We start from the raw sequence: 27,616 nt of genomic DNA, 5'->3' as shown, positions 1-27,616 counted from the left end.
TTTTTCATGCTATGATGAAATGCTATTAGAATTACTGAAATATCAGAAATTACAATTGAAACGCTTTATTTTAAAGAAAAGTAAAACATTCTTAAAAAAAACCTAGTAGACATCTTTAAACATGAATTAATTTGATGTAACTGTATTTTGGAATTTTTATAATTTTTGAGCAATTTTAACTCAATTTTCTAGCATCTTGTTTGAATTTTCAAGGTGCCACAATAAATTTCATTGGACCATAAATGGAAAGGTAAGATATCTGTGTACTGTAAAAATGGAAATTACACAAAAGAGTTTTTCACCCCCAAACATCATATTTCTTTTTTCTGAATAAAATATTTCCTAAGTTAAAATTTAATTCTGAAATTTAGGATTCACCATGAAAAAAACTGGGGTGGGTGGGGGATGTGAGAAATAAAATAAATCTATTTTTTTACAGAGACTTGCAGAATACAACAAATCATGCAAAATCAATTTCCAAATATTGATATGCCTCTCTAAATTACAGCATAAATTTCGTAAGTGCCCCCCTGTAAGTCAATCTTTAAAATTTCCATATCTTTCAAATTTCTAATTTCCATATTAGAAAACGTAGCAGATCTGCAACTAATGTTTAGTCTAACTGTGAATGGATTCTGGGTGTTACTGGTAGATGTAACAGATTGCTAGAGAAAGATGGGGTAGTCACTTGGCAACAATTAACAGCCCCCCACCACTTTGTCTTTTATCTTATGGAGATGTATAATTTGCATGTGGGAACAAGGCTACACAGAGTTCCACACACATTCGGCTTTCTCATTTCAAGCCTATGTGACAAAGAGTTAAAACCATTAGGAAAATGAAGACCTTCATCCAATAGTTAAATCTGATTTGCATACATCTGCATAATGAATGTCATTTGCATTCCTTGAGGTTGGCTGCTTCTGTGGGAGAAGTAAAGGGGAGATCTTGTTTTGTAAAAGAATGCATGTGCGTGTGTGATCTCTTTTTCTGTCCCCCATATAAAATAAAAAGGACACTGTTTCCTTGTATTCTCCTTTCCTTCCTTCCGTACAACACAAAAGAGCTGAACACAGTGTCCCTCTCACAGCAATCAGTATATTCTTCTCGTCTTCTCCTCACACCACTGAATGATATGTTCCTCTCTCTCCTCCTGTTCAGCACCTACGGATGTTCCACCATCTTAAGCTTGGTGAGACCCTACAAAATGGCCGACCTCTCACACAGGTACCGAGTGAGATTTTCCATAATGAAGCATGGCACCCACCGAGATCATATCACTCTAAGAAAGCGAGTTACTGTATGATTATCAAGCTGGATGATATCATATCCTTTCCCGCTGAACTTGGCAACCATCCTATAATTCATTTGCATGTAACAGTCTGCGGAGGATTTCTCCAGTTTTTAATTGTCAGACATCAATTAGCAGATAAGATTATGCATGTGGGCGATTAAGATTTCCAGCCCATCCCCCTTCTTTCCCTTTGCTTCGCTTTATAGAAAATAGCGCACAGTCAAATTATGTTCTAGATTTAAGAGGTAAGTAAAAATTTACAGACAGGGGTGTTTGGTTTCAAACATTTTATAAACTTAAATTATACATTTCCTTGACAAATTTGGAAAGCTAGAGTGAAGCAAGATGATAAGGATGGGAGAGGTACATGATCAGATAAGATCAGGTCCTCAATATCTATCACTTTTATTTTTTGAAGGTTCTGTTTGTTTTTGTGAGAATTTTTGGAACCATATTTTTTAGGTTTCTGTTTAGAACTTTCATGGGGATAAGAAATGGAGAAGACTTTAGGTAATTTCATACATTGGTCTTATAGTTATATTAGTCATGGATAAGACAACTTTCTTATGAAAAGAATAAGAGATTTTGGGGTTCTTATCCCAGGGGATAGTTTATCAAAGTCGTTCCTACGACTTCAGGCATGAGAAATTTTGCGAAAAAATTCCAAATCCTATTTCATATTTCTTATAGGTCTTCAATTCACCAAGCAATAAGTGGTGTTATAAATGAGCGCTGTCACTCCAAATAAACCAAGTCTAGATATATTCTCCAATTTGATGTGCAGCGGATTGATTTGTCAAGAATTTCAGGTACTGCAAAGCCTTCAATGGCCCTTAAAAGATCTGGGTAACTCTGAGGTTTCTTAGGACTGTACTTGAAACCCTTTTCAAGCTCTTGACATAAATGCTTTTTTAGTAATGTCAAAGTGACCTCTACATATATGGTTATGTGTAAACCAGTGGTATTTGCTAATCACTGCTGTCCTGTCACACACTATCTGTAATATTTATTCAGTTGTTTTTTTTCCCTATTTCCCTATCTCTATTGCTGAGCTGTGAGCTTTGACATTCTACCAGTATCCAGTTTCAAGCAAATTGGCTGCTGCATTCTTTGCCTCTGCTTTTATAAAGGCTATGATAGTTCTTACTCAATGGCTATGCTATACCATGTAATGTGATAACTGCATGACAATGTGGGTAAATTCAGTATGCCCGTGTCTTAGGTCATGTGAGCCTTGTCTTAGTGATGCAAACTTGTGCTTCGTGAAAAATGGTGGTAGGCTTTTTTTGTGCATTATGCATGAATTGAATTGAAAATTTGTGTGAATTTTACAGGTACAGTGAATTTCCTAAAATTTGTTATGGATTCCAAATTTTATTCAAAATTGTTCCAATTTCTTCTGGTAACTTTCAAGGTACTTGCATGTTATTGTGCCTCTATAATCAGGATAAAACACTTATATGTCCCTTATATGTGTTCTGTCAATATGACATGTCAATATGCCAAGTAAATTTGGTAGACTCCAACCTCAAAAAGAGGGGCCCTCGATCAGCATTCACTCCCGTTTATTTGAGTGATTTCTAATTTAAAATAGAATACCAAAAAGGAGTCAAATGATGATTTAGTCTGTTTCCCCACTTTACTGATATTGTTGACATATTGTACTTCACAGGAATTAAAGTAATGTGGAAAGAAAAAATGAATATTTTACTTTTTTTCCACAAACATGTTACTTTAGATACAAATTTTTTCATTTTCAGAGGGGTAACAGAAGAAAATGCACAATGTAGGTTGTTGCCCAATTTCTCCTGAGTACGCCAATATGCCATATGTGGTGGAAAACTACAGTTTGGGTGTATGGCAGGGCTCGGAAGGAAAGGAGCACCATTTGATTTTTGGAATGCAAAATTGGTTGGAATCAATAGCAGACTCCATGTTGCGTTTGGAGAGCCTCCGATGTGCCTAAACAGTAGAAAGACCCTCAAGGAATTTATATAGATGTGTTGTGAGATCCATGTACCCACAGGTGCTTCATAGAATTTTATGATGTTGATCTGTGGAAAAAAAACAAAAATTAAATTTTTCCCACATAAATGTTGTTTTACCTCCAAATTTTTATTTTTACAAGGGTAACAGGAGAAAATGGTCCCCGAAATTTGTTGTGCAATTTATTCTGAGTATATTGATACCCTATATGTGCTGGAAAGCTACTGTTTGGCCGCATGGTAGAGCTCGGAAATGAATGAGTTCCATTTGCTTTTTGCAACGCAAAATTATCTAGATATGTGGGGAGTACCTTGAACCCCCAGGTGCTTCACAGACTTTTATAACGTTGAGTCGTAAAAATAAAAAGAAATCACATTTTTTCCACAAAAATGTTGTTTGAGCCTCAATGGTTTTTTTCCAGAAGAAAATATACCCCAAAATGTGTTGTGCATTCTCTTGAGTATGCTGATACCCATACACTGTGCAAAACTAGTGATTAGCGAGAACTAAAAGGCTGGGGTGCTCATTGCTCAGGTCAAGCAAATTGGAATGCTTGGGCGCTCGAACTGAGCAACGAGCCCAATGTAAGTCTATGGTAAAACCGAGTATTTTTACCACGACCCACCCGGGGGTCCTTTTACGGTCCAAAAACGTCTGAAAATGATGGACACAGTGCTCAAATGACATGGGAACATCATGGTGAAGACCCCTGGAAGCATTTCTGACTCCCAGGTCACAGCTGTGAACAATGTTGTCAGAGTCTTATGCCATTTTTACAGGTGCACAATAAAACATAAAAAAACTAAACCAAAATGGATTTTTCTGGGAAATATGTTAAGGAACATTCTTTCCAAGGTAATGACTTTTATATAAGGCAAAATAAATAACCCAAAACAAAAATGTTCCTCCACAACTTGGGCTATATTCACACTTAGCGTTTTTGATGCGTTTTTCAACTTTAGCTTTGTTTTCATCCAAGACAAATGCATTCATTGGGAAATATCATTTTAACAGTTTACAACTTTATTTGGCCATGTGGTGTGTGACACATCATCAGACGCATCGTGTTTCATTTATGAAGGAGCGACTCTGAAAGTCAAAAAGTCTATTTTTATAGGGCCAGCAGTCGGTCCTCACTATTCTTAGAAAGCCATCAGCCGACTATGCTTTGTTGTTCCCATTATTAACCCCTTCACCCCCAAGGGTGGTTTGCACGTTCATGACCGGGCCAATTTTTACAATTCTGACCACTGTATCTTTATGAGGTCATAACTCTGGAATGCTTCCATGGATCCCGGTGATTCTGACATTGTTTTCTCGTGACATATTGTACTTCATGCTAGTGGTAAAATTTCATTCAAATAACTTGCGTTTATTTGTGAGAAAAATGGAAATTTGGCAAAAATTTTGAAAATTTCACAATTTTCCAACTTTGAATTTTTTTGCTCTTAAATCACAGAGATATGGCACCAAAAAAACTTGATAACTAACATTTCTCACATGTTTACTTTACATCAGCACAATTTTGGAACCAAAATTTTTTTTTGTTAGGAAGTTATAAGGGTTAAAAGTTGACCAGCGATTTCTCATTTTTACAACACCATTTTATTTTTACGGACCACATCACATTTGAAGCCACTTTGAGGGGTCTATATGATAGAAAATACCCAAAAGTGACACGATTCTAAAAACTGCACCCCTTAAGGTGCTCAAAACCACATTCAAGAAGTTTATTAACCCTTTAGGTGCATCACAGGAATTTTTTTGAATAGTTAAAAAAAATGAACATCTAACTTTTTTTCACAAAAAAAGTACTTCAGGTTCAATTTTTTTTATTTTACCAAGGGTAACAGGAGAAATTGGACTGCAAAAGTTATTGTGCAATTTGTCCTGAGTATGCTGATACCTGATATGTGGGGGGGACAACTGTTTCGGCGCATGGCAGAGCTCAGAATGGAAGGAGCGCAGTTTGACTTTTTCAATGCAAAATTGTCTGGAATTCAGATCGGACGCCATGTCACGTTTGGAGAGTCCCTTATGTACCTAAACAGTGGAAACCCCCTACAAGTGACCCCATTTTGGAAACTAGACCCCCCAAGGAACTTATCTAGATATGTGGTGAGAACTTTGAACCCACAAGGGCTTTACAGAAGTTTATAACGTACAGCGGTACAATTAAAAAATCATATTTTTTCCACAAAAATGATCTTTTCACCCCAATTTTTATTTTCCCAAGGGTAACAGGACCCTAAAAGTTATTGTGCAATTTGTCCTGAGTATGCTGATACCCCACATGTGGGGGAAAACCACTATTTGGGCGCATGGCAGAGCTCGGAAGGGAAGCAGTGCCATTTGACGTTTTTGGCTGGAATTGAGATCGGACATCATGTCGTGATTGGAAAACCCCTGATGTACCAAAACAGTGGAAACCCCCCACAAATGACACCATTTTGGAAACTAGACCCCCTAAGGAACTTATCTAGATGTGTGGTGAGAACTTTGAACCCCCAAGGGCTTCACAGAAGTTTATAACATAAAGCCGTACAATTAAATAATCATATTTTTTCCACAAAAATGATCGTTTCACCCTCAATTCTTATTTTCCAAGGGTAACAGGAACCTAAAAGTTATTGTGCAATTTGTCCTGAGTACGCTGATACCCCACATGTGGGGGTAAACCACTATTTGGACGCATGGCAGAGCTCGGAAGGGAAGCAGCGCCATTTGACGTTTTTGGCTGGAATTGAGATCGGACACCATGTCGCGATTGGAAACCCCCCCCCCACAAATGACACCATTTTGGAAACTAGATCCCCCAAGGAACTTATCTAGATGTGTGGTGAGCACTTTGAACCCCCCAGTGCTTCACAGAAGTTTATAACGCCCGGGCGTGAAAATAAAAAATTCGTATTTTTTCCACAAACATGATCTTTTAGTCACCATTTTTTTATTTTCCCAAGGGTACCAGGAGAAATTGGACCCCAAAAGTTGTTGTCCAATTTGTCCTGAGTATGCTGATACCCCATATGTGGGAGAAAACTACTGTATGGGCACACGTCGGGGCTCGGAAGGGAAGTAGTGACGTTTTGGAATGCAGACTTTGATGGAATGGTCTGCGGGTGTCATGTTGCCTTTGGAGAGCCCCCAATGTTCCTTACCAGTGGAAACCCCCCACAAATGACCCCATTTTGAAAACTAGACCCCCTAAGGAACTTATCTAGATGTGAGGTGAGCACTTTGAACCCCCAAGGGCTTCACAGAAGTTTATAATGCCCGGGCATGAAAATAAAAAAATCGTATTTTTTCCACAAACTTGATCAATTAGTCCCCAATTTTGTTATTTTCCCAAGGGTAACAGGAGAAATTGAACCCCAAAAGTTGTTGTACAATTTGTCCTGAGTACGCTGACGCCCCGAATGTGGGAGAAAACTACTGCATGGACACACGTCGGGGCTCGGAAGGGAAGTAGTGACGTTTTGGAATGCAGACTTTGATGGAATGGTCTGCGGGTGTCATGTTGCCTTTGGAGAGCCCCTAATGTACCTAAACAGTGGAAACCCCCACAAATGACACCATTTTGAAAACTAGACCCCCTAAGGAACTTATCTAGATGTGTGGTGAGCACTTTGAACCCCCAAGGGCTTCACAGAAGTTTATAATTCCCGGGCATGAAAATAAAAAAATTGTATTTTTTCCACAAACATGATCAATTAGTCCCCAATTTTTTCATTTTCCCAAGGGTAACAGGAGAAATTGGACCCCAAAAGTTGTTGTCCAACTTGTCATGAGTACGCTGACACCCCATATGTGGGATAAAACTACTGTATGGACACACGTCAGGGCTCGGAAGGGAAGTAGTGACGTTTTGGAATGCAGACTTTGATGGAATGGTCTGTGGGTGTCATGTGCGTTTGGAGAGCCCCTGATGTACCAAAACTATTGAAACTCCCCACAAGTGACCCCATTTTGGACACTAGACCCCCCACGGAACTTATCTAGATGTGTGGTGAGCACTTTGAACCCCCAAGTGCTTCACAGAATTTTATAACGCTTGGACGTGAAAATAAAAAAATCATTTTTTTCCACAAAAATATTTTTGCCCCCAATTTTTTATTTTCCTAAGGGTAACAGGAGAAATTGGACCCCAAAATATTGTTTTGCAATTTGTCCTGAGTAGGCTGATACCCTACATGTGGGGGTAAAACACTGTTTGGGCGCATGTCAGAGCTTGGAAGGGAAGGAGCACCATTTGACTTTTTCAACTCAGAATTGGCTGGAATTGAAATCAGACGCCATGTTGCATTTGGAGAGCCCCTGATGTGCCCAAACAGTGGAAACCCCCAATTCTAACTCCAACCCGAACCCCAACACACCCCTAACCCTAATCTCAGCCCTATCCCTAACCCTAGCCCTAACCCTAGCCCTAACCCTAGCCCTAGCCCTAACCCTAGCCCTAGCCCTAACCCTAACCCTAACCCTACCCTAACCCTAATCCTAACCCTAATGGTAAAATGGAAATAAATACATTTTTTTTTATTTTATTAATTTTCCCTAACTAAGGGGGTGATAACGGGGGGTTTGATTTACTATTTATGGCAGTTTTTATGTTTGGCGGCTGTCGCACGCTAAAAGACGCTTTTTATTGTAAAAATAGTTTTTGCATCACCACATATTGAGAGCTATAATTTTTCCGTATTTTGAACCACCGAGTCATGTGAGGTCTTATTTTTTGCGGGACGAGTTGACGTTTTTATTGGTACCATTTTCGGGCACGTGACATTTTTTGATCGCTTTTTATTCCGATTTTTGGGACGCAGAATGAACAAAAACCAGCGTTACATGAATTTCTTTTGGGGGGGGTGCGTTTACACCGTTTCGCGTGTGGTAAAATTGATAAAGCGGTTTTATTCTTCGGGTCAGTACGGTTACAGCGATACCTCAATTAGGTCGTTTTTTTTATGTTTTGTCGGTTCTATGCAATGAAAACTATTTTATATTAAAAAATAATTATTTTTGCATCGCTTTATTCTGCGAGCTATAACTTTTTTATTTTTTCGCTGATGATGCTGTGTGGTGGCTCGTTTTTGCGGGACAAGATGACGTTTTCAGCGGTACCATGGATATTTATATGCGTCTTTTTGATCGCGCGTTATTACACTTTTTGTTTGGCGGTATGATAATAAATCATTATTTTTTGCTTCGTTTTTTATTTTTATTTTTTAAGGGGTTCGCTAAAGGGGTTAACTAATGGGACAGTTTTATAGGGCGGGTCGTTACGGACGCGGCGATACCTAATATGTGTACTTTTATTGTTTTTTTTTTTATTTTCAAAAAATGGATTTATTTGGGGGAATATTTTTTTTTTTTGTAATTTATTTGGAGATTTTTTTAAAATTATTTTAACACTTTATTTTTATTTTTTTTTTACTTTATTAAATAGTCCCAGGTGGGACATCACTGTTCTGTGACAGATCGCTGATCTGTCACATCACAGATCACTGTGACAGATCAGCGATCTGTCACAGGCAGTGCACAAGGCTTCCTCATGCCTGCGCTTTGCAGGCACTGAGGAAGCCAGCTTCCTGCAGGCCCCCGAAGGCCCCCGTCGCCATCTTGGATTCGGGGGCCTGCAGGAAAGGAGCCCCCGGCAGCAGTGCTGCACATTGCGCTGCCGTGGGGGGCTCAGGGAAGCACGGAGGGAGCCCCCTCCCTGCCGATGCTTCCCTTTAACCCCGGTACACCGCGATCATGTTTGATCGCGGTGTGCAAGGGGTTAACGTGTCGGGGGCGGTCCGTGACCGCCCCTGACACATTGTGCCGGGTGTCAGCTGTGATAATTAGCTGACACCCGGCCGCGATCAGCGGCGCTCACCACGTGGGTGCCGCTGATCGCGGTAGACGTACTGTCCCGTCCATGGGCATAGGGGCCCGGGTCCCATGGACGGGATAGTACATCTGATGTCAGGAAGGGGTTAAACATTGGGTCCCTTATACTGCTATTGCATATGCAGTGAGTGGCAGGGCTGCCAAAATTTGGACACACCCCAACAACCCGTTGAACAGACGTCATGGATGACCACATACAACCAAAGTTCCCAGTATTCATTTGGTACTCCCATACTGTTTGCTTATGCATTGAATGCAAGGCCTGCCCTGCAACAAAGTTACACGCACCCCAATAAGCTTTTGAACCGAGATACTGGATGGCCACATAGAACCAAAGTTCCCAGTATTCATTTGGTACTCCCATGCTATTTGCTTATGCATTGAATGCAAGGCTTGCCGTGCACCAAAGATACACGCACCCCAATAAGCCTTTGAACCCACGCACTGGATGGCCGCAGGAAAACCCACTTCACATTATTCATTTGGTACTCCCATACTGTTTGCTTATGTATTGAAGGCAAGGCCTGCCCTGCACCAAAGTTACATGCACCCCAATAAGCCTTTGCACCCACATGCTGAATGGCCACAGGAAAATCCACTTCAGATTATTCATTTGGCACTCCCATACTGTTTGCTTATGCTTTGAATGCAAGGCCTTCCCTGCACCAAAGTTACATGCACCCCAATAAGCCTTTAAACTGAGGTACTGGATGGCCACACGCAACCAAAGTTCCCAGTAACATAGTAACATAGTTATTAAGGTTGAAGGGAGACTTTAAGTCCATCTAGTTCAACCCATATCCTATCCTAACTTGCCCTAACATGTTCATCCAGAGGAAGGCAAAAAAGCCCCATGTGGCAAGCAGTAAGCTTAACATTGGGGAAAAAATTCCTTCCCGACTACACATACGGCAATCAGACTAGCTCCCTGGATAAACGCAATATTAAGGAAACTAGTGTATATACCCTGTAATATTATACTTTTCAAGAAAGGCATCCAGTCCCTTCTTAAATTTTAGTAGGGAATCACTCATTACAACATCATATGGCAGAGAGTTCCATAGTCTCACTGCTCTTACAGTAAAGAATCCGCGTCTGTGAGTATGCTTAAACCTTCTTTCCTCCAGACGTAGAGGATGCCCCCTTGTCCCCGTCACAGGTCTAAGAGTAAAAAGATCATTAGAAAGGTCTTGGTATTGTCCCCGCATATATTTATACATTGTAATAAGATCACCCCTAAGCCTTCGATTCTCCAAACTAAATAACCCCAAGTGTAATAACTTGTCTTGGTATTGCAGACCCCCTAGTTCCCTAATAACCTTGGTCGCTCTTCTCTGCACCCGCTCCAGTTCAGCTATGTCTTTCTTATACACCGGAGACCAGAACTGTACACAGTATTCTAAGTGTGGTCGCACTAGTGACTTATATAGAGGTAAAATTATGTTCTCCTCATGAGCATCTATGCCTCTTTTAATGCATCCCATTATTTTATTTGCCTTTGCAGCAGCTGCCTGACACTGGCCGCTAAATGTGAGTTTGTCGTCCACCCATACACCCAGGTCTTTTTCAGTGACTGTTTTGCCCAGTGTTTTACAATTAAGCACATAATTATACATCTTGTTCGTTCTACCCAAGTGCATGACCTTACATTTATCCCCATTAAAGCTCATTTGCCATTTATCAGCCCAAGCTTCTAGTTTACATAAATCCTCCTATAATATAAAATTGTCCTCCTCTGTATTGATTACCCTGCAGAGTTTAGTGTCATCTGAAAATATTGAAATTCTACTCTCTATGCCCCCTACAAGGTCATTAATAAATATGTTAAAAAGAAGCGGGCCCAAAACTGACCCAAAACTGATTCATTTGGAACTCCCATACTGTTTTCTTATGCATTGAATGCAAGGCCTGCCCCGCACCAAAGTTACATGCACCCCAGTAAGCCTTTGAACACACGTACTGGATGGACACATGCAATCCAAGTTCCCACTATTCATTTGGTACTCCTATGCTGTTTGTTTATGCATTGAATGCAAGGCCTGCCCTGCCCCAAAGTTGCACGCACACCAATAAGCCTTTGAACACATGTACTGGATGGCCACAGGAAAACCCACTTCACATTATTCATTTGGTACTCCCATACTGTTTGCTTATGCATTTAATGCAAGGCCTGCCTTGCACCAAAGTTATTCACATCCCAATAAACCTTTGAACTGAGGTACTGGATGGCCACATGAAATCAAAGTTCACAGTATTCATTTGGTACTCACACACTGTTTGCTTATGCAATGAATGCAAGGCCTGCCCTGCACCAAAGTTACATGCACCCCAATAAGCCTTTGAACCGAGGTACACATGGAACCAAAGTTCCCAGTATTCATTTGGTACTCCCATACTGTTTGCTTATGCATTGAATGCAAGGCCTGCCCTGCACCAAAGTTACACACATCCCATTAAGCATTTGAACACTTCCTCTCACTGTTGGGGTACATCAGGGCTCAGTCCTTGGCCCCCTTCTCTTCTCTCTCTACACGGCCCCATTTGTAAAAGAATTCTGGTGAACATAATGGGTGAGAACAATCAATGTAAAGGTAGGAATATCCTAAATAACCACCCAAATTCAGGACAAATAAAAAAAACTGCATAGTAAATGACAAAAAAAAAAAGACGGCAGTCATAAAGTAAAAAAAAAAGCTAAAAACTTTATTAAGCTTGTAATAAATATTACCAGACAGACTGCAAAAAATGAAGCTAAAAGATGGAACCTGATGGATCACAACATCATAAGAAATTGCCCAGGGTGGGTATGCCCATGTATAGGAGTATTCACAGAAGTATATATAAAATCAAAGTAGTAGGTGCTACAAGTAAAGTGTCCCTATGGGGCTACATAGAGTATCACTCATGCTAACAGACAATGTCATCATGAGATCATGCATTAATTGGCATATATAAGCCACAATCCCTTGCAGGTGCCACAGCAGGGTGAATAAATAACCTTTTGTACGTAACACAAAATCACAGCATAATAAATAAATACCTTGTGAAGAGTGAAACAACAGGACCGACTCACACGCCCTGATGAGCGTTTCGGGGGTGCCTTACTCAAGGGGCATATGGCAGGGACAGGGCGCAAGGTATAAATGCCCTAAACCCGGAAGCTTAGTGTGGCGCCATGCCGCCCCAACAGTCGTCACGTCCGCCGGATCGCGCTCCAGCAGGTAGCCGAAAACCGGAAACACGTGGGGCCTCACGTGACCCGGAAGTCGACACACCGCCGAGAAACAGAGCAGCCGACATAGCGACACCAGAGCGCATGCGCCCCACACTCAGCGGCAGAAGGAACAATATTTAGTGCTGGCAAGTGTGGGCACAACATAATAATGTACACAGAACACGGAAAAGACATATACTGCAAAAATCTTGTGAAACAATACAAGTATGCGTCATAGTTAGATATACATACATCAGATATATATAAAAAATCAATAGGGTTCGCATGGTAAAGTGTATAGAAAAATAAACAAATTATTACACAACATATAACAAAATCAACAAGTGTAACTGCGCATGGGTGATGCAGCAGCATAGAATCAAATATCATCAATAGCTCAATATAAATATCAATATCACACCCATGCAAAAGTGGCACATGCTGATAATAAAAACAATACATGTACAAAAATCAATGCACAAATAGATTTCAACCAGGACTCAGATATTCCCAAAATATCCAAACTGGAACCCCTAATCCGACGAGACCCTGATGGTGCACATGTAGGAAAGCAATACAATGCCACAAATTAAACAAACCCTACAGAATGAATCCCCACAGTAAACAATATGACAATCTAACCAAGGAAGAGCGTGTTAGATTGTAATATTTTCAAACTCTTCCTGATGTGGTGCTGAAGCCGGCTGACAAGGGTGGTAATGTCGTCTTGTGGCCAACAAAATTGTACGAAAAGGAAGCTTTTCATCAATTGAACAATCATATATGTTATAAGTAGTGTTGAGCATTCCGATACCGCAAGTATCGGGTATCGGCCGATACTTGCTGTATCGGAATTCCGATACCGACTTCCGATATTTTTTCAATATCGGAATTCGGCATCGGAATCGGAAGTTCAGTTGATTGACGGCCTGACGTCATCATGATGCGCGGTGTGTGCGCATCATGATGCGCCGTCATTTCGGGCCTTCCGGGGGTCTCTGCCGGCCTGCCGGGGGGCTGTGTGGACTGCCCGGGGTCTCTGCCGGCCTGCCGGGGGGCTGTGCCGGCCTGCCGGTGGTCTGTGCACCCTGTGGGGGTCTGTGCCGGCCTGCCGGGGGGCTGTGCCGGCCTGCCGGGGGGCTGTGCTGATGTCCGGGGGTCTGTGCAAGCATCGTCCGATGGGACTACAAGTCCCATCGGGCGATGCCTGCTACCATGACAGTGATTGACACATTAGCCAATGATGGGACAGTAGTAGTCCCATCATCCGGCTAATGTGTTAAATGTTAAAAAAAAAAAAAAAATACTACATACATACTACATGCATGCTACATACATACTACATGCTACATACATACTACATATATACTACATACATACTACATACATGCTACATACATACTACATGCATGCTACATACATACTACATGCTACATACATACTACATGCATGCTACATACATACTACATATATACTACATACATACTACATACATGCTACATACATACTGCATGCTACATACATACTACATACATACTACATACATACTACATGCATGCTACATACATACTACATATATACTACATGCATGCTACATACATACTACATGCTACATACATACTACATATATACTACATGCTACATACATACATGCTACATACATACTGCATGCTACATACATACTACATGCTACATACATACCACATACATACTACATACATACTACATGCTACATACATACTACATATATACTACATGCATGCTACATACATACTACATGCTACATACATACCACATACATACTACATACATGCTACATATATACTACATGCATGCTACATACATACTACATATATACTACATGCATGCTACATACATACTACATGCTACATGCATGCTACATACATACTACATACATACTACATGCTACATACATACCACATATATACTACATACATACAATACATTCATACAATACATACATAGACATACAGTACATATAACATAGAGTAACATACTTACCAATACTTGTCACATTGTTCCCCGAAGCCATTGTCTTTCCGGAATAAATATTAACATAACAAACCACAAAAATACTCACCCACGATCCGAAGCAGTCCACGAGTGTGTCCCACGACGATCTTGGGTAGAGAACTGCAGCATCAGATGATGCTGCCGTTCTCTACGGGCTGCAGGAATCCAATGACGGAAGGTAGGTATCCTTCCGCACTGTATTCCTCCGCCACTTAAAAAAAAAAAAGTCGCTAGTCTCACTTTATGCCATTGCTGCGTGGGAATTTCCCACACAGCAATGGCATAAAGTGAGACTAGGGACTTTTTTTTTTTTTTTAAGTGGCGGAGGAATACAGTGCGGAAGGATACCTACCTTCCGTCATTGGATTCCTGCAGCCCGTAGAGAACGGCAGCATCATCTGATGCTGCAGTTCTCTACCCAAGATCGTCGTGGGACACACTCGTGGACTGCTTCGGATCGTGGGTGAGTATTTTTGTGGTTTGTTATGTTAATATTTATTCCGGAAAGACAATGGCTTCGGGGAACAATGTGACAAGTATTGGTAAGTATGTTACTCTATGTTATATGTACTGTATGTCTATGTATGTATTGTATGAATGTATTGTATGTATGTAGTATATATGTAGTATGTATGTAGCATGTAGTATGTATGTAGCATGCATGTAGTATATATGTAGTATGTATGTAGCATGTAGTATGTATGTAGCATGCATGTAGTATGTATGTAGCATGCATGTAGTATGTATATGGTATGTATGTAGCATGTAGTATGTATGTAGCATGCATGTAGTATATATGTGTTATGTATGTGGTATGTATGTAGCATGCATGTAGCATGCATGTAGTATGTATGTAGTATGTATGTAGTATATATGTGGTATGTATGTAGCATGTAGTATGTATGTAGTATGTATGTAGCATGCATGTAGCATGCAGTATGTATGTAGCATGCATGTAGTATATATGTAGTATGTATGTAGCATGTAGTATGTAGCATGCATGTAGTATATATGTAGTATGTAGCATGTAGTATGTATGTAGCATGCATGTAGTATATATGTGTTATGTATGTAGCATGTAGCATGCATGTAGCATGCATGTAGTATGTATGTAGTATATATGTGGTATGTATGTAGCATGCAGTATGTATGTAGCATGCATGTAGTATATATGTAGTATGTATGTTGCATGTAGTATGAATGTAGCATGTATGTAGTATGTAGTATGAATGTAGCATGTATGTAGTATGCATGTTGTATGTATGTAGCATGTAATTTTTTTTTTTTTTTTTTTTTTTTTTTACATTTAACACATTAGCCGGATGATGGGACTACTACTGTCCCATCATTGGCTAATGTGTCAATCACTGTCATGGTAGCAGGCATCGCCCGATGGGACTTGTAGTCCCATCGGACGATGCCTGCACAGACCCCCGGAGCCTGCACAGACCACCGGCAGGCCGGCACAGCCCCCCGGCAGGCCGGCACAGCCCCCCGGCAGGCCGGCACAGCCCCCCGGAGCCTGCACAGCCCCCCGGCAGGCCGGCACAGCCCCCCGGCAGGCCGGCACAGCCCCCCGGAGCCTGCACAGCCCCCCGGAGCCTGCACAGACCACCGGCAGGCCGGCACAGACCACCGGAGCCTGCACAGACCCCCTGGCAGGCCGGCACAGCCCCCCGAAAGGCCCGTACAGACCCCAGAGAGGCTGTACAAGGGCAGGAAAGGGTTTTTCTTATTCCGATACCGGAAGTCCCATAGACTTGAATGGGACTTTCGGTATCGGAATCGGCGATACCGATACTTTTTTTAAAGATCGGCCGATACCATCCGATACGATACTTTGAAGTATCGGACGGTATCGCTCAACTCTAGTTATAAGAAATTAACATATAACCATTTGAGTGCCTATTCTGGCCAGTTAGAGATCATTATACAAAGGGCGGCACAAAGCGACATTATCACCAAGGAGCTGGCTTCGGCACTACTTGTAAGAGAGCCCACTGTGGCTACATTCTATTTACTTCCGAAAGTCCATAAGGATCTGGAGTCACAACCTGGATGACCAATAGTGTCAGGGAGGGGTAACTTTTTAGAACATGTCAATCGGTGGATTGATTTCCACCTACAACCCCTCGTGACTGCTCTTCCATCATATTTAAAGGATACAGGAGATTTGTTGCGCAAGGTCGATGGCCTTTGCCTTGAGGGTGAATCTCTACTAGTTTCAGCAGATGTGGAGTCCCTTTACACTAATATCAAACACAAAGATGTCATTGCTGCAGTTAAATTTTTTCTTCAAACATCTAATTGATCCATTGGCCTTAGGGGACTCCTGCTGGAACTATTAGAATTCACCCTCACCCACAATTTCTTTGTGTTCAAGGGGTCCTTCTTCCTGCAGCTCCAGGGGACAGCCATGGGGGCGGCCTTTGCGCCGGCCTATGCTAACCTGTTCCTGTGGTTGTGGGAGAGGGACCTCTTCATGTCGGGCCGGATGTTGTCGATAGACCACGTCCCCTTTTGGGCGTGTACATCGATGTTTGTCTGGCAGGGCACGGCCGTTGACCTTGCGCAATTTGTTAAGTGTCTCAACAGTAGTGATCTAAATATCCCTCTCGCATTTGAGTGGGATATGACAAAAATTAATTTTCTTGATGTTTCCATTTGCAAGGATCACAGTGGTAATGTGTACAATGATATATTACAGAAGCCTACCTCCTCAAATAGAAACAAAATAGGAGAGAGGAGGGGGCACTCCTACTGTGATACCCGGTGGTCAAATAGAGTAGGTTAGGAACAAAGTACACTAACTTGCCGTGGTTATGCTGCCGGCATAACCACGTCTGCAGAGCCTGCAGTGCTTATCGTGCACCATTCGTCATCCTGGCTTCCAAGTTCCAAGGTTAGCTGGTCACAAGGGGCGTCACGTGATGCTGATGTCACCACAGGTCCTCCGTCTTTCAGGTCTTTCAGGATGGATGGAAGCCTGCTGGGTCCGTGCTGCACCAAGCCGCTCACCCAAGAAGGGTATAAAATGCAAGGAAAGAGAAGTACGGCTGATTAGGGCGCTCAGACCAAGACAGACACTTGCTTTGGATGGAAAAGAAACTTCTTTACTTGGTCATTATGTCCTCTCAAAGCTTTTTGGTGGTGAATGCACCTTCACCTGCTGAGGTCGTCAGTCGTCAGTGCAGGCCTCTCGTCAGAAACAACACCTCTCCTTGTATCCTTCATCCACACCAAAAGTGAAGGAAGCTGCAGCACACACTTCAGATTACTCCATGGAGCTCTTTTCACATACCATTCCTGGGTTATCAAGTTAAATCCTGTATTCCCCAGTCCAAGATGAATCTGACATGGAGTGCACTGATGCACAGCCGCTGCAAGATGAATCTGCTGGTACATTCACACACAGCAGTACATTGCCCTCACAGTCTACTGAGCCCGAATCAGACCCTGATGAAACTCAGGTGCCCCTTCCCACATAGTATACCACCTTACACGGTGACACAGAGGAAGGTACAGAGGAAGGTCCAGATGACATTGAAGACGAGGTCATGGATGACCCAGTTGTTGACCCGGATTGGCATCCATTGGGGGAAGAGGGTGCTGGTGACAATAGGTCAGAACAGGAGAAGGGTCCTCAGCAGGCATCGTCATCGCAGCAGCGGTTATCCCGCAGGCCCGTTTCTGTCAAAAAACTTGGCAAGAAAACTAAAAGAGTTACAGGACAGCTTGGCCAGATGGTTAAATCAGCACAGCAAGCAAGCCCTGAAAATTTGTACCATAGTAGGAAGAGTGCAGTGTGGCACTTTTTTTAACAAAATCCTACTGATGACGCAAAGATTATCTATAAGAAGTGCCGAAGGACCTTTAGCAGAGGGAAATTTGAATACCAGTTGCATGCTTAGACATTTAACCAACATGCACTTTCAAGCGTGGATGGACTACAAAAGTTCAGGTAGCACATGTGCACCTGCTCCGACTGAAGTTAGCCAGCAACGCTCCATCGCTTCCCCCACTGTAAGGCCACTGCTCAGCACACCACCATCAAGAAATGTTGAGGTGTCATCGCTAGGCCAAAGCAGTCAGGCAATCACAATATTTTCGTGAGGAAACACTGAATCTAGGCCATCAACACCCTCACCATCACCAACCCTTTCTCAGTCCGTCATGTCCAATGCTAGTTCCCCCATATGCAGCTCTCAAGTCCAGCTCACTCTACCAGACACTCTGAGTAGGACAAGAAAGTACTCATCCTCTCATTCGTGTACACTGGCTTTGAATGCCTACATTGCCAAACTGATCTAATTAGAGATGATGCCCTTCCGTTTGGTAGAAAGTGAAGCTTTCCAAGAGCTCATGGTCTACCCTGTCCCACGCTATGACCTACCCAGTCGGCACTTCTTTTCTCGAAAAGCCATCCCTGCCCTCCATTGGCATGTGAAAGACCGCATTGTCCATGCACTAAAGCAAGGCGTTCAACCCTCCTCCTCCTCCAGAAGCGAAAGCTTGTCGACAGAGCGCAGTCGCACGAGCACTCCATCCACATCTGTCAGTGTTGCACACGAGGTGTCCCACTATCGAACAGCTAGTGGTAAGCGGCAGCAGGCTGTTTTAAAAATGATGTCTTTGGGCGACAGTAGACACACCACAGAGGTACTGGCCAACTACTTGCATCTAAAAACTGAGTCATGGCTGGGCAGTCTACATCTTGAGCCAGGCAAGGTAGTCAGTGATAATGGGTGGAATTTTGTGGCAGCCATAGCCCTTTCAAAACTCACACACATACCTTGTCTGGCTCACACCTAGAACCTGGTGGCGCAGTGCTTCCTAAATAATTATCCGGAGTTAACAGCCCTGCTCCATAAGGTGCGGAGACTGTGCTCGCACATCTGTCGCTCAAACGTCCACTACAGTCGTATGCAGAAGATGAATCGATCACTCAACCTCCCCAAGCACCGCCTAATCATAGACGTTGCTACAAGATGGAACTCCACCATGCACACGGTTGAGAGGCTGTGCGAGCAGAGGCAGGCTGTAATGCATTTTTAATGCATACATGGGCAGGCAGTTTGAGGGAAGACATGGAATTGTCGGGTGTGCAGTGGTCAAAGCTGAAAGACCTCTGTAAAGTCCTTCAGTGTTTTGAGGAATGCACACACCTGGTAAGCGCAGACAATGCCATCATAAGCATGAGCATACCACTTATGCGTCTGCTCATGCAAACTTTGACGAACATTAAGGATCAGGCGTCTGCAGCTGAGGAGCAACAGGAGGAGGAGGAGGAGGAGGGAAGCCTTGATGACAGTCAGCCATTGTCTGGTCAGGGAACTGGAATGGATGAGGTGGAGGAAGAAGAGGAAGATGAGGAGGAGGAGGATTATTTTGGGGAGGAGGATGCTTCTCAGGGGGCAAGAGAACATGTGGGCGTGCCAAGGTCAGATACAGGGTTTGTGCATGACTGGAGGGATGTGGATTTGCCAGAAAGTGCTCATCCACCCACCACTGGCAGTGCAGCATTGACACCTGGAACATTGGCCCACATGTGTGACTATGCCTTGTGGATCCTAAAAAGGGACCCCCGCATTGCCAAAATGATGAGGGATGACGACTACTGGTTGGCCAGCATCCTCGATCCACGCTATAAAGGCAAATTACTAATCATGTCACAGGAGAACCTAGAGCTAATATTGGCTAACAAACAAGCAAGTCTGGTAAACAGGTTGTTTGAGGCATTCCCAGCACACAGCAGGAGAGCTGGGTCTCCCACGAGTCGTAGTGGGCAAAATGGAAGAGGTGTTTGTGATGCACACAGCCGAACTGGGGTAGGAGACAGGGGTTTCCTGACCATGTTGTGGTCTGATTTCTCAAGTCCTGCGCACACGACAGCTAATACAGAATCGATTGCAAGTGACAGGAGACAGCAGTAGTCAACTATGGTTACAAACTACTTCTCCTCCCATACCGAGGTTCTCCCTCACAGGTCATTCCCTTTTGATTATTGGGCCTCAAAACTGGACACATGGCCTGAATTGGCACAATATGCCTTACAGGAGATCGCTTGCCCTGCTGGTAGTGTACTACTGAAAGAGTCTTCAGTGCTGCTGGATCAATCCTGACAGAAAAAAGGACCCGTCTGTCGACCCAAAATGTTGATGATCTAACCTTCATTAAAATGAACCATGCATGGGTTTCAAAAGACTTTGTCCCACCCTCCCCTGATAACACATCGGTTGCCAGAGAAAAGGCTTCTTTTTAGTCCTACTCTTCTTCTTACTTCTCCAGTTCCTCCATTTGCAGCGGCTGAAAGTCCAGCCTACACATCAACATATGCCATTTTTTAAAGCACCCTAAATGGGCTGCCCCCCACCTCAGTCCTGGGGTGAACACCTGCCGCATCCGGGCAAGTTCTGTTGCCCTGAACAGGTGTGTGGCTCCACCCTTGGGCGACAGCACTGGCACAGGGCCTCTCATAGTACAATAAAGTGTCTCTGACGGTGGGGGGGCCCACTCACCGTCAGACACACTGGCGTACTATGAGGGGCCCTGTGCCAGTACCAGCGCCCACGAGTGGGTCCCCCCTGCTTGCTCAGGGACACAGCACTTGCAATACTTACCTCTCCCTGCTCCACCGCCGTGACGTCTTCCGCCTTTCCTGACAGTGACATTCAGGTTACAGAGCGCGATGACATCACATCTGTATGCCCTCTACCGAAACAGTACAAGTGCAGAGAGCTTGAAGATGGCAATGCTGAGGAGTCCAGAGTAGAGCAGTGCCCAGCGAGGAGAGGTATTTAATTTTTTTAAATGTTGGGAGCATTTTTTGGGGAGCAATATACACTGTAGAATGATATATGGGGCCCATCATACACTGGGGTATCATCCATTTGGCCCATCATATACTGGAGCATTCTAAATGGGGCAGATCAGACACTGGAGCTGCATCTATGGGGCCCATTATACACTGGAGCATTAGAAATGGGGCCCATTATATATGGAGCATTATTTGGGCCCATAAGGCAGTGGAGCATCATCCATGGGGCCCATCATATACTGGAGCATTCTAAATGGGGCAGATCAGACACTGGAGCAGCATCTATGGGGCCCATTATACACTGGAGCATTAGAAATGGGGCCCATTATATATGGAGCATTATTTGGGCCTATAAAACACTGGAGCATCATCCATGGGGACCATCATATATTGTAGCATTATGTGGAGCTCATCATATACTGTATGGAACATTATATGGGACCAATTATTCTGTATGGAGAAATATATGGGGCTCATTATTCTGTATGGCGCACTAGGTGGTGGCCATAATACTGTATGGAGCAATATAGTGTCGTTTTTTTGAGCTATTGTAGAATTTAAAATAGATTTCAGTCATGTCATGTAAGCAGTGAAGTATTTTTATTGCACTATACCTATATTTCTGTGCCGTATCAGAGCATTATGAATTGTGGCATGTGTTAAAAGGGCGCACTAACACTCTTTGGCCCAGGGCACACGAAAACCTGGCGCCAGCCCTACCCCCCCACAACTTTAGCCAAATAACCCCTAGTTTTCAATGCTTAACTATTATTATAAAGTAAATTAAGGTTGCCAAGCTTAAGTAATAAGAATCGATGTGGTTGGCATTGAAATGGGCACTATAGGTGTGTTTACTGTCCTCCACTCCCTGCTGACTTTGCTTCCCCATTGACTTGCATTGGGTTTTGTGTTTCAGTCGGACACCGATTTTCGTTTGACCCGACTTTTTAGAAAGTTGGGTTTCATGAAACCCGACTCGACCAGAAAAAAGGCAAAGTCACTCATCTCTAGCTATGATGTATCGCCACATCATTTGTTTTTATTCTTTTTTTAACTTTCTTTTCTTTTACATGTAGATATCTGGTTTTGTTCCATTTACATACCTACACCCGGACAATTGGAGGATGGCCATCGATTCTTTTCTTTGGAATGGACTATTCTTCTTCGTATGCATTATTTGTGTATGTTGTTACTACCATGCACATTGTTTATTGTGGGAATTCATTCTGTAGGGTTTGTTTATTTTGTGGCATTGTATTGCTTTCCTACATGTGCACCTCCGGGCCCGACCATTGCCTTCATTGACCAATTCTCTACCTGGCTCCTTCACTTTCTCTCTACTGACATTCCCACCATCATCATGGGTGATTTCAACATCCCCATTGATACCCACCAGTCGGCAGCCTCCAAACTCGTGTCCCTTACTTCATCGTTTGGACTTACTCAGTGGTCCTCCTCAGCCACCCACGCAAATGGACATACACTAGACCTGGTCTTCACCCACCTCTGCTCTCTTTCTAACTTCACCACCTCTCCTCTCCCTCTGTCTGACCACCATCTACTCACTTTCTCATCCCTGTCCTCCTCACCTGTCACCCGTGTCCAGCAGCATGCGCACCCCCGCAGAAACCTCACATATCTAGACACTTGCACACTCTCTGACTCTATTCTACCACTGTCCTCTATATCCTCACTCCACGACACTGACACTGCCACTAGTTTCCACAATGCCACTCTTGCATCGGCTATCGACTCAGTCGCCCCTGTCATGCATAACAGAGTGCGACGAATCAATAGCCAACCCTGACACAATAACACCACTATTATTATTATTATGCATTTATATAGCGCCATTTATTCCATTGCGCTTTACATGTGAAAAGGGGAAATATAGACAAGTATAATAAACATGTGTAAGACAGCGGACACACAAGTACAAAAGGAGAGGAGACCCCGCCCGCGAGGGCACACATTCTAAAGAGATGGGTGAGGATACAGTAGGAGAGGGTAGAGCAGGTCGGGAGGTGGTTCAGTAGACCGAGGATCATTGCAGGCTGTAGGCTTGTCGGAACAGGTTGGTCTTCAGGTTCTTCTTGAAGGTTTCCGTTGATGGTGAGAGTCTGATGTGTTGCGGCAGAGAGTTCCAGAGTATGGGGGAAGCACGGGAGAAGTCTTGTATGCGGTTGTGGGAAGAAGAGATAAAGGGAGAGTAGAGAAGGAGATCTTGAGATGATCGAAGGTTGCGTGCAAGTAGGTCCCTGGAGACCATGTCACAGATCTATGGAGGAGACAGGTTGTGGATGGTTTGCATGTCATGGTTAGGGTTTTGAATTGGAGCCTCTGGGCAATAGGAAACCAGTGAAGGGCCTGGCATAGGGGGGAGGCTGGGGAATAGCGGGGAGACAGGTGGATTAGTCGGGCAGCAGAGTGTAGGATGGACTGGAGTGGTGCCAGAGTGCTAGAGGGGAGGCCAGAGGTTGCAGTAGTCGAGGCGGGAGATGATAAGAGCATACACTAGTGTTTTTGTGGTTTCGTGGTTGAGGAATGAGCGGATCCGGGAAATATTTTTGAGTTTGAGGGGGCAGGAGGAGGTGAGGGCTTGGAAATGTGGTTTGAGAGAGATTGCAGAGTCGAGGATCACCCCAAGGCACCGAGCGTGTGGGACTGGGGAAAGCGAGCAGCCATTGATATTGATGGATAGGTCTGGTGGAGGGGTAGAGTGAGATGGGGGAAAGATGATGAATTCTGTTTTGTCCATGTTCAGCTTGAGAAAACGAGCAGAGAAGAAGGCTGAGATAGCAGACAGACATTGTGGGATTTTGGTCAATAAGGAGGTGAGGTCGGGTCCAGATAGGTAGATCTGCGTGTCATCGGTAGAGGTGATACTGCAAACTGTGGGATTTTATGAGCTGTCCCAAGCCGAAGGTGTAGATGGAGAATAGTAGGGGTCCTAAGACTGAACCTTGAGGAACACCGACAGACAGGGGCTGAGGTGAGGAGGTGGTGTGTGAGAGGGAGACACTAAATGTTCGGTCTGTTAGGTATGATGAGATCCAGGATAGGGCCAAATCTGTGATGCCAAGAGATGAGAGAATCTGTAGCAGGAGGGAATGGTCCATGGTGTTGAAGGCAGAGGACAGGTCCAGGAGAAGGAGGACAGAGTAGTGTCGCTTGCTCTTGGCGGTTAGTAAGTCATTAGTGACTTTAGCTAGAAGCCAGATTGTAACCGGTCAAAGAGGGAACAGGAGGAGAGGTGGGAGGACAGTTCAAGATATACATGCTGTTCCAGTAGTCTTGAGGCGTAAGGGAGAAGAGATATTGGGCGATAGTTAGACACAGAGGATGGGTCATGGGAGGGCTTTTTGAGGATGGGTGTGATTGAGGCGTGTTTGAAGCATGAGGGAAAGACATCATTTGTAAGTGAAAGGTTGAAGAGGTGTGTTATAGTTGGGATGAAGACTGTGGATAAGTTAGGGATGAGGTGGGACGGGAGCGGTTGGTGAGGTGTGATCTTGACAGAAGGGTGGAGAGCTGATCTTCTGTCATGGTGGGGAAGCTGGCTTTTGCAGAGCAGGGCTGAGCGGCTAAGAAGGGCATTGGGGGCTGCGGACCAAAGCTTTGTCTGATCATATCGATCTTCTGCTTAAAGAAGGAGGCAAAGTCTTCAGCAGAAATTAGAGGAGAGGGAGGAGGTGCTGTGGGACAGAGTAGAGAATTGAAAGTGTTGAAGAGCTGTTTAGGGTTGTGAGATAGGGAGGATATGAGAGATGCGAAGTAAGTTTGTTTTGCGGCAGAGAGCGTGGACTTAAAACTGGCAATGGACTGCTTGCATGCGTTGAAGTGCTCAGTAGAGTGGGTTCTCTTCCATCTCCGCTCAGCAGCCCTGGAAACCCGTCTCAGTTCTTTGATCAGGCTGGTCAGCCATGGCTGCCTCTTGATTGTTTGAGTTTTGCTCTGCATGAGGGGGGCATCCGAATCAAGTGTTGCTGTTATTGTAGTGTTATAAAAAGTGGCAGCAGCATCTGTGTCATGAAGGGAGGCTATGTCTATAAGAGGGAGAAGGGACTCAGAGAGTGATTGTAAATTGAGGTGTTTGACATTCCTGCGAGGGTGAGCAAGTTTATGGAGCGGGGGTTGCGCAGTAGTAGAGGAGAGGGAAGAGAATGTCAGTAGGTTGTGGTCAGACAGGGGGAGGGGTGAGTTATTGAGATTAGTGAGGGAGCAGAGACAGGTGAAGCTTCGGCTAGCATCCAGAATTGCAGAACGGCACTGGAAGAAAATGCATTCGCAAGACGACTTCACTGCACTCAAACAAGAAACACTTGCATTCAAATCAGCTCTCACCTCTGCTAAACAGGCCTTCTTTACATCCCTTGTATCTTCCTTATCCCACACACAGTTGGTCAATATTATTAACTCCCTCCTCCGCCCACCACTGCCTCCCTCCGACTTCCCTAATCTCTGCCAATGACTTTGCCGCACACTTCAAAAACAACATAGACCAAACACGGCAAGTCTTTATTGCCCAACCAACACAACCCCTTTGTATACCAGACCAATGCCCAAACCCCATAACCTCCTTATCTAACATCACTGAAGGGGAGCTTGCTCATCTTCTCTCCAAATCACACCTCACCACTTGTGCACTTGACCCTACCCCCATCCCACCTCCTCTCCAACATCACCACCACTCTTATCCCATCCCTAACCCACCTCTTCAACCTATCACTAACTTCTGGTACCTTCCCTTTTGCTTTCAAATATACCACAATCATGCCTATCCTTAAAAAGCCAACCCTCGATCCAACAGCCACGTCCAGCTATCGCTCAATATCGCTGCTCCCATTCGCTTCTAAACTCCTGGAGCAGCATGTCCACGCTGAACTTTCCTCCCACTTATCATCTAACTTGCTCTTTGACAATCTACAATCTGGCTTCCGCCCCCATCATTCCACTGAGACAGCCCTGACCAAAAATACCAACGACCTACATACAGCCAAAGCTAACAGACAATACTCTATACTCCTCCTTCTAGACCTGTCCTCTGCTTTCGACACAGTTGACCACTGCCTCCTACTACAGATCCTCTCCTCCTTTGGCATCAAAGACCTCGCCCTATCCTGGATCTCCTGATACCTTTCCAACCGCACATTCAGCGTCTCCCACTCCCACACTACCTCCTCATCCCACCCTCTCTCTGTTGGAATCCCCCAAGGCTCTGTTCTAGGACCCCTACTCTTCTCAATCTACACACTTGGCCTGGGGCAACTCATAAAGTCCCATGGATTTCAGTACCACCTTTCTGCCGATGATACTCAGATCTACCTCTCTGGCCCAGACATCACCTCTCTGCTCTCCAGAATCCCAGAGTGTCTATCAGCCATATCCTTCTTCTTCTCCTCTCGCTTGCTCAAACTCAATGTGGACAAATCTGAACTGATCATCTTTCCCCCATCTCACAGATCTTCCTTACCCAACCTTTCTATAACAATTGACAACATCACGCTTTTCCCAGTACCAGAAGTTCGCTGCCTCAGAGTAACCCTTGACTCTGCCCTGTCCTTCAAACTGCACATCCAAGCTCTCTCCACCTCCTGTCGCCTCCAGCTCAAAAATATTTCCAGAATCCATCCCTTCCTCAATCTACTCAAAAGCTTGTGCATGCCCTCATCATGTCCCGCCTCGACTATTGCAACATCCTTTTCTGTGGCCTCCCTGCTAACACCCTTGCACCTCTCCAGTCCATCCTCAACTCTGCCGCCCGACTAATTCATCTCTTTCCTCGCTACTCCTCCGCTTCTCCCCTCTGCAAATCTCTTCACTGGCTCCCACTCCCTCAGCGTATCCAATTCAAATTACTAATACTGACCTACAAGGCCATCTACAATCTGTCTCCTCCATACATCTCTGAACTTATCTCAAGATATCTTCCCTCACATAATCTCCGGTCCTCCCAAGACGTCCTTCTCTCCTCCACACTTATTCGCTCCTCACCCAACCGCCTCCAAGACTTCTCCCGAATAGCCTCCATCCTATGGAATTCCCTGCCCCAACACGTCCAGCTATCAACCACACTTGGATCCTTCAGACGGAACCTGAAAACCCATCTCTTCAGGAAAGCCTACAGCCTGCAATGATCCCCGCTGCCTCCTCACCACTACTGGAGTTACCGCCTCACCATCGCTGGAGCTGCTGCAACCCCCCAACCTACTGTCTCCTTCCCCACCATCCTGTAGCATGTAAGCCCGTAAGGGCAGGGTCCTCTCTCCCCTCTAAATCAGTCTGTGATTGTTAGTTTGTTTACTGTAAGTGATATCTGTAATTTGTATGTAACCCCCTTCTCATGTGCAGCACCATGGAACTTTATAAATAAATAATAATAATA

At 44.1% G+C, this 27,616-nt stretch overlaps 1 long non-coding RNA gene across 1 annotated transcript; it reads left to right on the top strand.

The window, feature by feature from the left end:
- The first annotated feature begins 186 nt into the window (after positions 1-186).
- Positions 187-27,616, top strand: LOC141083009 (uncharacterized). Its single transcript, XR_012230622.1, has 3 exons — positions 187-1,539; positions 1,985-2,103; positions 22,308-27,616. It is a non-coding gene; the product is annotated as an uncharacterized lncRNA (long non-coding RNA).

Source organism: Dendrobates tinctorius, unplaced genomic scaffold (genome assembly GCF_039654945.1).
Source record: "Dendrobates tinctorius isolate UK_male_01 unplaced genomic scaffold, ASM3965494v1 ptg000019l, whole genome shotgun sequence".
NCBI classification, from domain to species: Eukaryota; Metazoa; Chordata; class Amphibia; order Anura; family Dendrobatidae; genus Dendrobates; species Dendrobates tinctorius.
This window is presented reverse-complemented; position numbering and strand designations above follow the sequence as displayed.